We start from the raw sequence: 9192 nt of genomic DNA on the forward strand, positions 1-9192 counted from the left end.
TAAAACTAGCTTCTCTGTTGTCTTTTGCTGAACCAGACTAAGAGTCTGCAGCCTGTGAGACTGTACTTAGAGACAGCATTGATCTGAGCTAAATGTAATGTCAACATGCTAACATGCTCACAATGACAATGCTAACATGCTGACATAAGCAGGTATAATATTTACCGTAGTCACCATCTCACCATGTTTAACATGCTAGATGAAAAGTCACAAGATCACCAAAGATATTTTAAGTCATCCTTAGAGAAACATGGATGCCTGAACCAAATTTAACGATCCATCCATTAGTTAATATAGTAATAGTACGTAAATATTTCACTCACAACCATGAATGTTGACCTCATGATGGCACTAAAGGAAAAGTCAGGGGACATCAAAGTCATTAGGATTCATCCCCTGGGAACCATGACTGTCTGTGGAATATCCATCCAGTAGATATTGAGATATTTCACAGGACAAGTGAAAACTTTGACCTGCTAGTGGCGCTACAGAAGCCATCCTCTGGGATATGTGTGCCAAATTTCATGGCAAATCTAATACTTGTCAAGACATTTAATTAAACAGAAAATGTCAACCTCATGGTGGTGCTAGAGGTAAAGTCAGGAGATCACACAAGTCAGCAGGATTAAATGAAAATCTTCGAAACTCTTTCTGTTTTGACAGCGTGACTGTGCAGGTGAGGATCCTTCATGATCCTACAGGCTCTGGTTCTGCACCTCCTGGTGTATAAGTTCTGCAGGAAGAGGAGTGTAGTAATCCAGTAGTGTGTTCAGCTGAACTCTCTGCAGAGCCCTCCTGTCCTGAGTGGAGCTGTTGCCAAACCAGGCAGTGATGTTTCCTGTCAGGATGCTCTCTACAGCTCCAGAGTAGAAGGATTGAAGGATCCTCAGAGAGACTCTGAATTTCCTCAGCCGCCTGAGGTGGTGCCTTTCTCACCAGAGTGTCTGTTTTTGCTTTCCATGTCAGATCCTCTGTGATGTGGACTCCCAGGTATTTGAAGCTGCTCACCCTCTCAATAGTAGGCCTGTTAATCTTCAGCGGTGTGTACGTCCTCCACTGTTGTGCTCTCCTAAAGTCAGTTATCCTGGAATAATATGCATACTACTTTATCTTTATATATGTAAATGCTCTCAGGGGGGCAGCAGAAAGACAACGATAAGGATATACCGCTTAGCTGCTAATCAGCACCACAGGACTCAGAAATACTTCTCCTTTGGTTTTCAAATTGTTTGCAAATTAAATGAGCCCCCGATGGTGCTTCGCCTGCTGCTTCTTTGAAAAAATTAGGTGGAACAAGTCTGAAATCGAGGCTGTGCCACCCTTCTTCTTGGAACCTGCAGCGAGGAACCTTCTCACACAAAGTTCAGCCCTCACATCAAAACACTTTACGGGGCTGAACTCAAATTCTAGTAAGACAGAAAATGCTAAACAGGCATCGGAGAGACAAGAAACTAAAGTGAAAGCAGAGATTCTCAGGAGGCTTCTTCCACCGGATCAAAATAGTCTTTCCTAACTGTCTTCAAAATATCTATGCTCACTTTCAAATTGACACTGTGATCTTATATCTCTCCCACTACCACTCACACGAAATAATGCAGGTGTTGTTGCTTGGGGCATGAATACAGAAAATCTTTGCAAACTGTCATGTCGACAGGCCTATTTTTGACATTTTAGTGCTGCTGTGCACAGATTAGATGTTCATTTTAGACCTGAAGTAGTTTAGAAGGCAGTTAGAGATTCCCAGACTCTATGTTTGTCCCTGATATATTTAGTGTGGTGTTGGATCACTGGCTGCTGGATAAAGGTGGTTTCCAACATGATCACTGAATTACTGAATACGAACGGCACACACACACACACACACACACACACACACACACACACACAGTCATAAATTCATGTAAAACATGGCAAAAACTGAGAGCAGTGGAATGGTATACTATTAACATGTACTATATGTACTGTATTCATACATCACAGTCACAGTATTTAAATCAAGCCATGCCGTGTCAACCAAATTAGAAGCAGCTTAGTAACACCAATAACGTGTTGCAGTGACTGTCAGCCTTTGCTTACAGTAATAAAGCAACGCCTACTCACAGCCCTCTGTCAGAGGCAGAGGAAGCATGAGGGTTAAAGATATTAAATATTTCACAAGAAAAAAAGGAAAAACTAGAGACAAATCTGAAAAACCAAGATTTTAGATTTAGATTTTATTGTCCCAGGGGGAGATTTGTTTTCACAGCCAGTACAACATAGAAATATACATACAGACAGACAGACAGACAGACAGACAGACAGACAGACAGACACACATTTGTATAGACCAATAAATTATTTTCTAATAAAACAAATTAACTTTTGAGCCCTCAGAATGAGAGGCAATAACGAATTAAATGAATAATTCGGCATTATGGCAAATATAATATTTGCTTTTTCTTTGAGAGTGAGGTGAGAGTATTGATGCACTCTCATCTTTGTGCAGGAAGTATGTAGCTCGAACAAGCGGGGGCATACTGTTGGCTGCAGGGGGAAACAGCTAGCCTGGCTCTGAATGTAAAATAATGTCTCTTAGAAACAACAATTTGTAGTTTTAGTCAAGTGGCATACTGTAGATACTTCTTGTTTATTCATCCACCCAGCACTTCTGTGGAATGCCTCTGCTGGTTGCCTGGTAACCTCACTGTGGCAACAAGACTCCAAGAAGTCAAGTCAGTTTTACATTTTTGTTTTCATACATATTTTTTTAGAAGATACAATGTGCTAATTAGTGGGCTTTAAAGGTGCTGATAGAGTTTTTTTTTTTAATTTGGGGAGAGCCAGGCAAGCTGTTTCCCCCTGCTTCAAGTCTTTATGCTAACCAAGATAATCACGATCTGGTTCCAGCTCCTTACAGTACTTAACGCACAGACATGAGAGTGGCATCTATTTTCTCGTCTAACTCTTGGAAAGAAAGTGATTTTCCAAAAATGTCAAACTAGTCCTTTAAACTTTTCATTAGATGTTATCCCGCTGCAGACTCTGCACACGTTTTATTAGGAAATTGGAGAGTGCTGATGGACAGAATGGAAGCAGCTCATGTGTGAATCTCTTGGAAAGGAGTATCTGATTTATATTGCAGCTCACTCATCATTTTATATATAACGGACTCTTTATGTGCTCTTTGTGTATTTAGATTTCTTTTTTTCCTTTTGTTGTCTATCTCACTGCCTAATATATATGACATTTCTTTGAAAAAACACAAAACAAATATTACTCCGGTGAATGATTATAACAATGTTCAACCACATAAAATTATTTACTTTATTTATTTAAAAATATCCATCTGTGGTGTGCCACGAGGTAGATACAATTCAACACTGCACTTCAACCACTCTTTCTCTGTCTAAGACCATAATCCAAATGAAGACAATGCATCGCTGTACTGTTACTTACGTGGCTGTTAAGGAAAAAATACACATTTGTGTTGGTCAGTCTGTCCAAACATTCTCTGTTTCTCACATGACGACACCAGAGAAATTCACAAATTCATTAACAAATGGTGGAATATCTGTAAAATAAACAGACACTTTATATTAGACTGAGAGCTTTGATGCATAGAGGCAAGTTAAGTGTCCTCTGGAGCAAATCATCAATTCTTCCTGGCACTGCCTACCTACACACACACACACACACACACACACACACACACACACACACACACACATACACATACAGGTACTTTGTGCTTTCAAGCCTCCAGCCAGCCTTCAGAGCTCCCACCACTGAGAACAAAAAGCAGGCCGCACTTTGTTTCAGATGCTCAGTGAGGTGGAGCCTGCCTCTGCCCACCACACACACACTGGTGTGAGGAGCAGGCAGCATTGGGAAAGCTTTGAATTGGTTGACTACACTGTGACCAACACACACACACACACACACATGCCACCCCGCACATGTTGTGGTTTTGCAACTGTTCAAGATTTACTTTGGAGACTCCCAGACAGGCACAACAGGTTCAGTATTTCGGTCTTTTGGGTGACTGCCAATCAATATAACAATAACTTTGGAAACAAATATCCATTAACTGAGAAGCACACAGTTGAAAAACCGTCACTCAGTTGCACAGCAAGGGCAAAATCCTACACTAAGATTTTTTTCAGGTATGTAGTCAAGAGAATAAAAGGCCATTTTTCCCCATGAGCAGCCAGCATGAAATTAATGCAAATGATATCCTACGTTGTGCCCTCATGCTCCTCTCAATTCATACTTATTCATTCATTCAGTGTTTTTCTTAAGAACATGGGTTGAATCCACAGTTCACATGAAGGCAGAAGAACAGGGTTAAGAAACGTCTGAGTCAATCAGACATTCATTTAATATTTCTATAATAATTAACACTTATTATGAACACTGAATTCAGTCATGATATTTTACCTTGCTTTGGTGTCAAGTTCCTTCACATTCATTCATTTCTCACAGATCAGCTGTTAATACCAGGGCTCTTCCATGGCAACCAAATATTACTGAATAGGACACTTCGTTGAAGTTTATAAAACCTTGATCATGTGTGAACTTTCAATTAACATGTAAGAGTTTTTTACAAAGAGAGAAAACACACACACACACACACACACACACACACACACACACACACACACACACACAATACATCAGCCTTGTAGTGAAAAGCTGGTGTGTCTGGATGGATGGCCCTCCCTCCCTCCCTGCAGAAGGTTAACATGTGACTGGAATGCATCGAGGCATTTTAAATATTTCAACATGTTTGCTGAATCGAGGCAATGGGATTGCAAAGCAATGACCTCTATCCAAAAACCTTCTACAACCACTGGTTATTTTTTCTTATGAAAAAAAAAGGAACCTGGTTTTCCTGGGAAAATGCGCTCATTTGCAATGTTTAAAAAATCAGTAATACAAAGGAAGAGACTTTACAGACAAATCTTAACCTTTCATCCAGAGGTCCAGCACAAATGTAACACCAATCCACCCCGTCTGTTTGTATGATTGACACCAGATCACAGCAAACAACAGATGGAGAACTAAGTGAAGTACAAACCAATGAACTTAGATCATGGTATCCAAATGAGGATTATGTAGCATTAACAATTAAGTAACCTGATTTCTTTGAAGGATTACTCTTATGAATGATTAAAATGACACAATATTACAGTGACTCTAAAGAGGTGTTTTTCTCATGTGCTGTTCTGCTCCACACATCCCACCACAATTTGATAAACTTCTGCAGAAATAAACGTTACAACTTCCTTGAATCTGGGTCGTTCTTGCAGAGGAGGAACATCATTAGAATGGAATGGCAGGTATGTGTTTCCTATGATCATCGTGTGGGACTGCGGCAGATACTGTGCATGGCTCCTAACTGCCTCCACCCACCGCTGTCCATCAATTATTGTGTCAGGTTTCTGTAAAATAATCACCCAACAGTTTGACCCTGATCTCATAAGACTTTGTTTCTCAACGTGTGAGGCTATGTACAACCAACGAGATGAAGAAACAAAGGAAAACATAACGGCACACTAGATCTTCACATGCATTTCTGACGACAGATCCTGACAAATCAAGACGTGTAAATGTTGACATGGAGCATCGACAGAACTGAAAAATGGTCATGGGTAAACCTAATTTTCCAGTCAATTCGCCTGTAAATGTTCACATGCCTTCAGTGAACAGTTTGTGTGAAATAAGCTGCTGAGACAATGACACAATGAACTTGCAAAAAAACACACAACATCAGCAACATTCATAGCAACAGGGCGTATATTTAGCCCCTGCTTGTCCTATGACATAGTCATGCCTGACACCCAATCTCGGCACCAAAAGCCACGACGGAAATTCAAAAAGAACCTAAAAATAACATGTCTCAAGTGACAAAAGACTAAGCGCCATGACTCACAGAAGGGTGACCTACATCGCTGTCAATAAAATGTTCAGTATCGTGAAATGCATCCTAATGACAAATCATATCATATCTCGGTGACTCTGAACAAGGATACAGTAGGTCTGTTGGTAAGTAATGTAAAGCTTGAACAAGCTAAAAGGCATTGAGAAGAGTGACTAAAACCACACTGTAAAAAAACACTTGTATAAGTAAAAGCCCTGCATTGAATGTGTTACTTAAGTCAAGAAAATGTATTTAAAGTATTAAACGTAAAAGTACTCAACGAAGAAAAATGCCGCCTGTGACTGTTATACAATTATATATTATATCATTAGATTATTATTACTTGTGCATTAATATAAAAGCAGGATTTTACTGCTGTAGTTAGTTGAGGTGGAGCTAATGTGACTGCAACTAATGATTATTTTCATTGTGGATTAATTGGCTGATTATTTTCTCAATCAATTGATTAACTGTTTGGTTTGTAAAAGTTCCAAAAACAGTGACAAAGTGATACATTCACAATGTTTGTTTTGTCTCAACAATAGTACAATTAAATTAAAATAGCCAATTAATATTTTGTCAATCAACTAATTGATTAATCGACTCATATTTATGAGCTATTTGTTTTGTGTGCAAAAACTCTTAATTTGTAAAATAACTAGTAAAAAAGTACAATAGTTCCCTCTGAAATGTAGTGGAGTAGAAGTAGAAAGTGCCATGAAAAGAAAAGGCTCAAGTAAAGTACAAGTACCTCAAATTTGTACTTTAGTATAGTACTTGAGTAAATGTACTTAGTTATATTCCACCGTTATCTTTTACTTTCAAAATTAAAGCCATGTTTTTCAGTTTTTAAAATTAATCATCCCATGACATAAAAACATCATTAAATCTACAACAAGACTTAAAACAAGACTTTAAACAAGAAAATAAAGTATTGTCTCCTCACATTGATCAGAGATAACAAAGTTGACTTTCCTTGTCTGTGTTGAACTCTATCCATCTTCCCTGAGTCCTCACCTTTCTGCACTTGTCAACCATTTCACGCTCATCAGTCAAAAATCTATTTACACACCGTTGTTCCATTTCATTCTGGTCATTTCTCTGCTACAGGCTGTTGCAAGGCCAAGCAGCTCGACCCCTTGTTTGGTTAGTGTACATATTCAGCTGCACTTCAGCTCCAGGGTGAAGCCTACTGAGTAAAGCCATGACCTAGTATGCCGACCCATGCTTATATTACAGGACCAACAGACTTGGACACTCCAAACCTGACTGAGTCCTGATTTTCTCAACAGTACGTCTCCAACAGTTGTTGGCTAAAGCTAGAAGTGGCTTTACGTTGGGCAGTAAAATGGCTACAGAGGGCAGTGATGCTGTTATCTGAATACTTATTTTTGTGATGATATTTCCACAAGTACTCCCAAAGGCTTTCTGGTGCCTCTTTAGCAGTGGCCGTGGGATTAAAATGTGTTAGCCATACTGTTAGATTCATACAATGGGGCAGCTCTCTGACTTGAAATGAATAATGTATTATACATAGATTTAATAATTTATTAGAAATAATAAAATCTCCAGATATTCAGCGCATTCCTATGGCAGCTAAATGTGTACTAGGGCTGTAATGATTCTCAAAATTCATGGCTCGATAGGATATGATACTTTCCTGACACAATTTAATGCATTCTAAATAGAGAAAAAAACATGCCTGAGTATGTGCCTGGCATTTAAATGTGATTTAGTTTTAATACAACATTAAAGGTTATAAAATGATATTATCTTACGGTACCTTCTGTGAATCAATGAAAGTGTACAGGGGAATATGCCTGCAATCCATATCAGTCAGGGAAATTCAGAATCAGAATCAGGGTTTATTTTAATATAAGTTTTCACATACAAGGAATTTACATTGGTATATTGGTACATAACAATAAACAGCGAGGACAAGTAAAAACAAGTACTGCAAGAGTCAAGAAACAAATAGAAACTAGAAAAATATGTTAAACTATGACAAAAATATTATAAAAAATATGTGCAGGAATGTGCAATGAAACAATTAAGTCTAGATTGTCCTGTTAAGTGACGGTGCTGTAATGTGGTGGTTAATTTTTATGAAAATATGTGGTCATTTGTTTGCTATGGCACACCAAATATTGAGTGTGTGTGCGGAGGCAATGTATTGTTACATCCATAGTGTTTATACATGTGTTATTTGTGTCATATCACATGTGAAACGCACATAAAAAACACAAGGCATTCAAAAAGAACCAAATCCAAACTCCAACCAGCTCCAAGCACTAAACTGGGGAGCATCTTATTAATTTAAAAAAACATCATCTTAGACTATGCATACTTCGTTAAACTGTGGTAAACTTGAGGTTTGCAGGTTTAAGGTTGAATTTCATAAATGTATTACAACTGATATACAACACTTTGGCTCACGTTGATTAACAGTGTAGTCCTGGTAAACTCTAAATTAATGTAACATTAAACTGTGTTATACAAATGAGCATCAGAGACATAATGGCATAAAGGCGGAGTATTTGTACCCAGTAGACTGTGGAAAAGCTCTGGTTCTGCTTCGCAGTGGTTGGGGCAACTCAAAGATACCCACAAGACAGATTTTTCTCCCTATGTCAATTACCAGACTGCCCATAATGATTTATGTTAAGTGAAATTGTTTACTAAACACAAGTGCGCATTATGCAAAATGCATCATGCTTAATTAATCTTTGCTGCAGTGAGGGTGTCTTGCGGTGTAAGCATATTAAATCATAAGTCACATCAGCTTCAACTAAAGTAGAAACATGTCACCATTGCAGCTGGTTTTGGCTGTTGAGGGATTAATAATAGAGTCAGAAGATTTGCAACGGAGTTATAATGAATGTTTTATTGATGTTGTTTTAGAAGCACAACATGTTTATTTAGATTTGATCCATTTCAGTCATTTGTTTTTTCATTCATCTACCTGTGGTATACAGTAGGGCCACCCAGCTCCCTGCAGCAGGTATGTAGTTCCTAAATGGTATTTCAAAACTGATCAAACCATTACCATCCAGTGAGGGGACCAAAGCCATCTCCATGGTATTATACACTCATTAGATGAATCATTTGGAGAGTAGAATCTCAATTATAAACAGGCAGTTTTTATGTTCCAGTAATTAAAGTATAATTCGGTCTGTTTTTCATGGAGCTACAATCCACCCTGGCAGGAGGAACTTCAGAAAGCCAGCCAACACAATATCCTTGTCAAGCCGTGGTTCTTCTGTCTGTACCTACAAGCCATCTTGTGGTAAAAT

Source organism: Enoplosus armatus, chromosome 11 (genome assembly GCF_043641665.1).
Source record: "Enoplosus armatus isolate fEnoArm2 chromosome 11, fEnoArm2.hap1, whole genome shotgun sequence".
NCBI lineage: Eukaryota > Metazoa > Chordata > Actinopteri > Centrarchiformes > Enoplosidae > Enoplosus > Enoplosus armatus.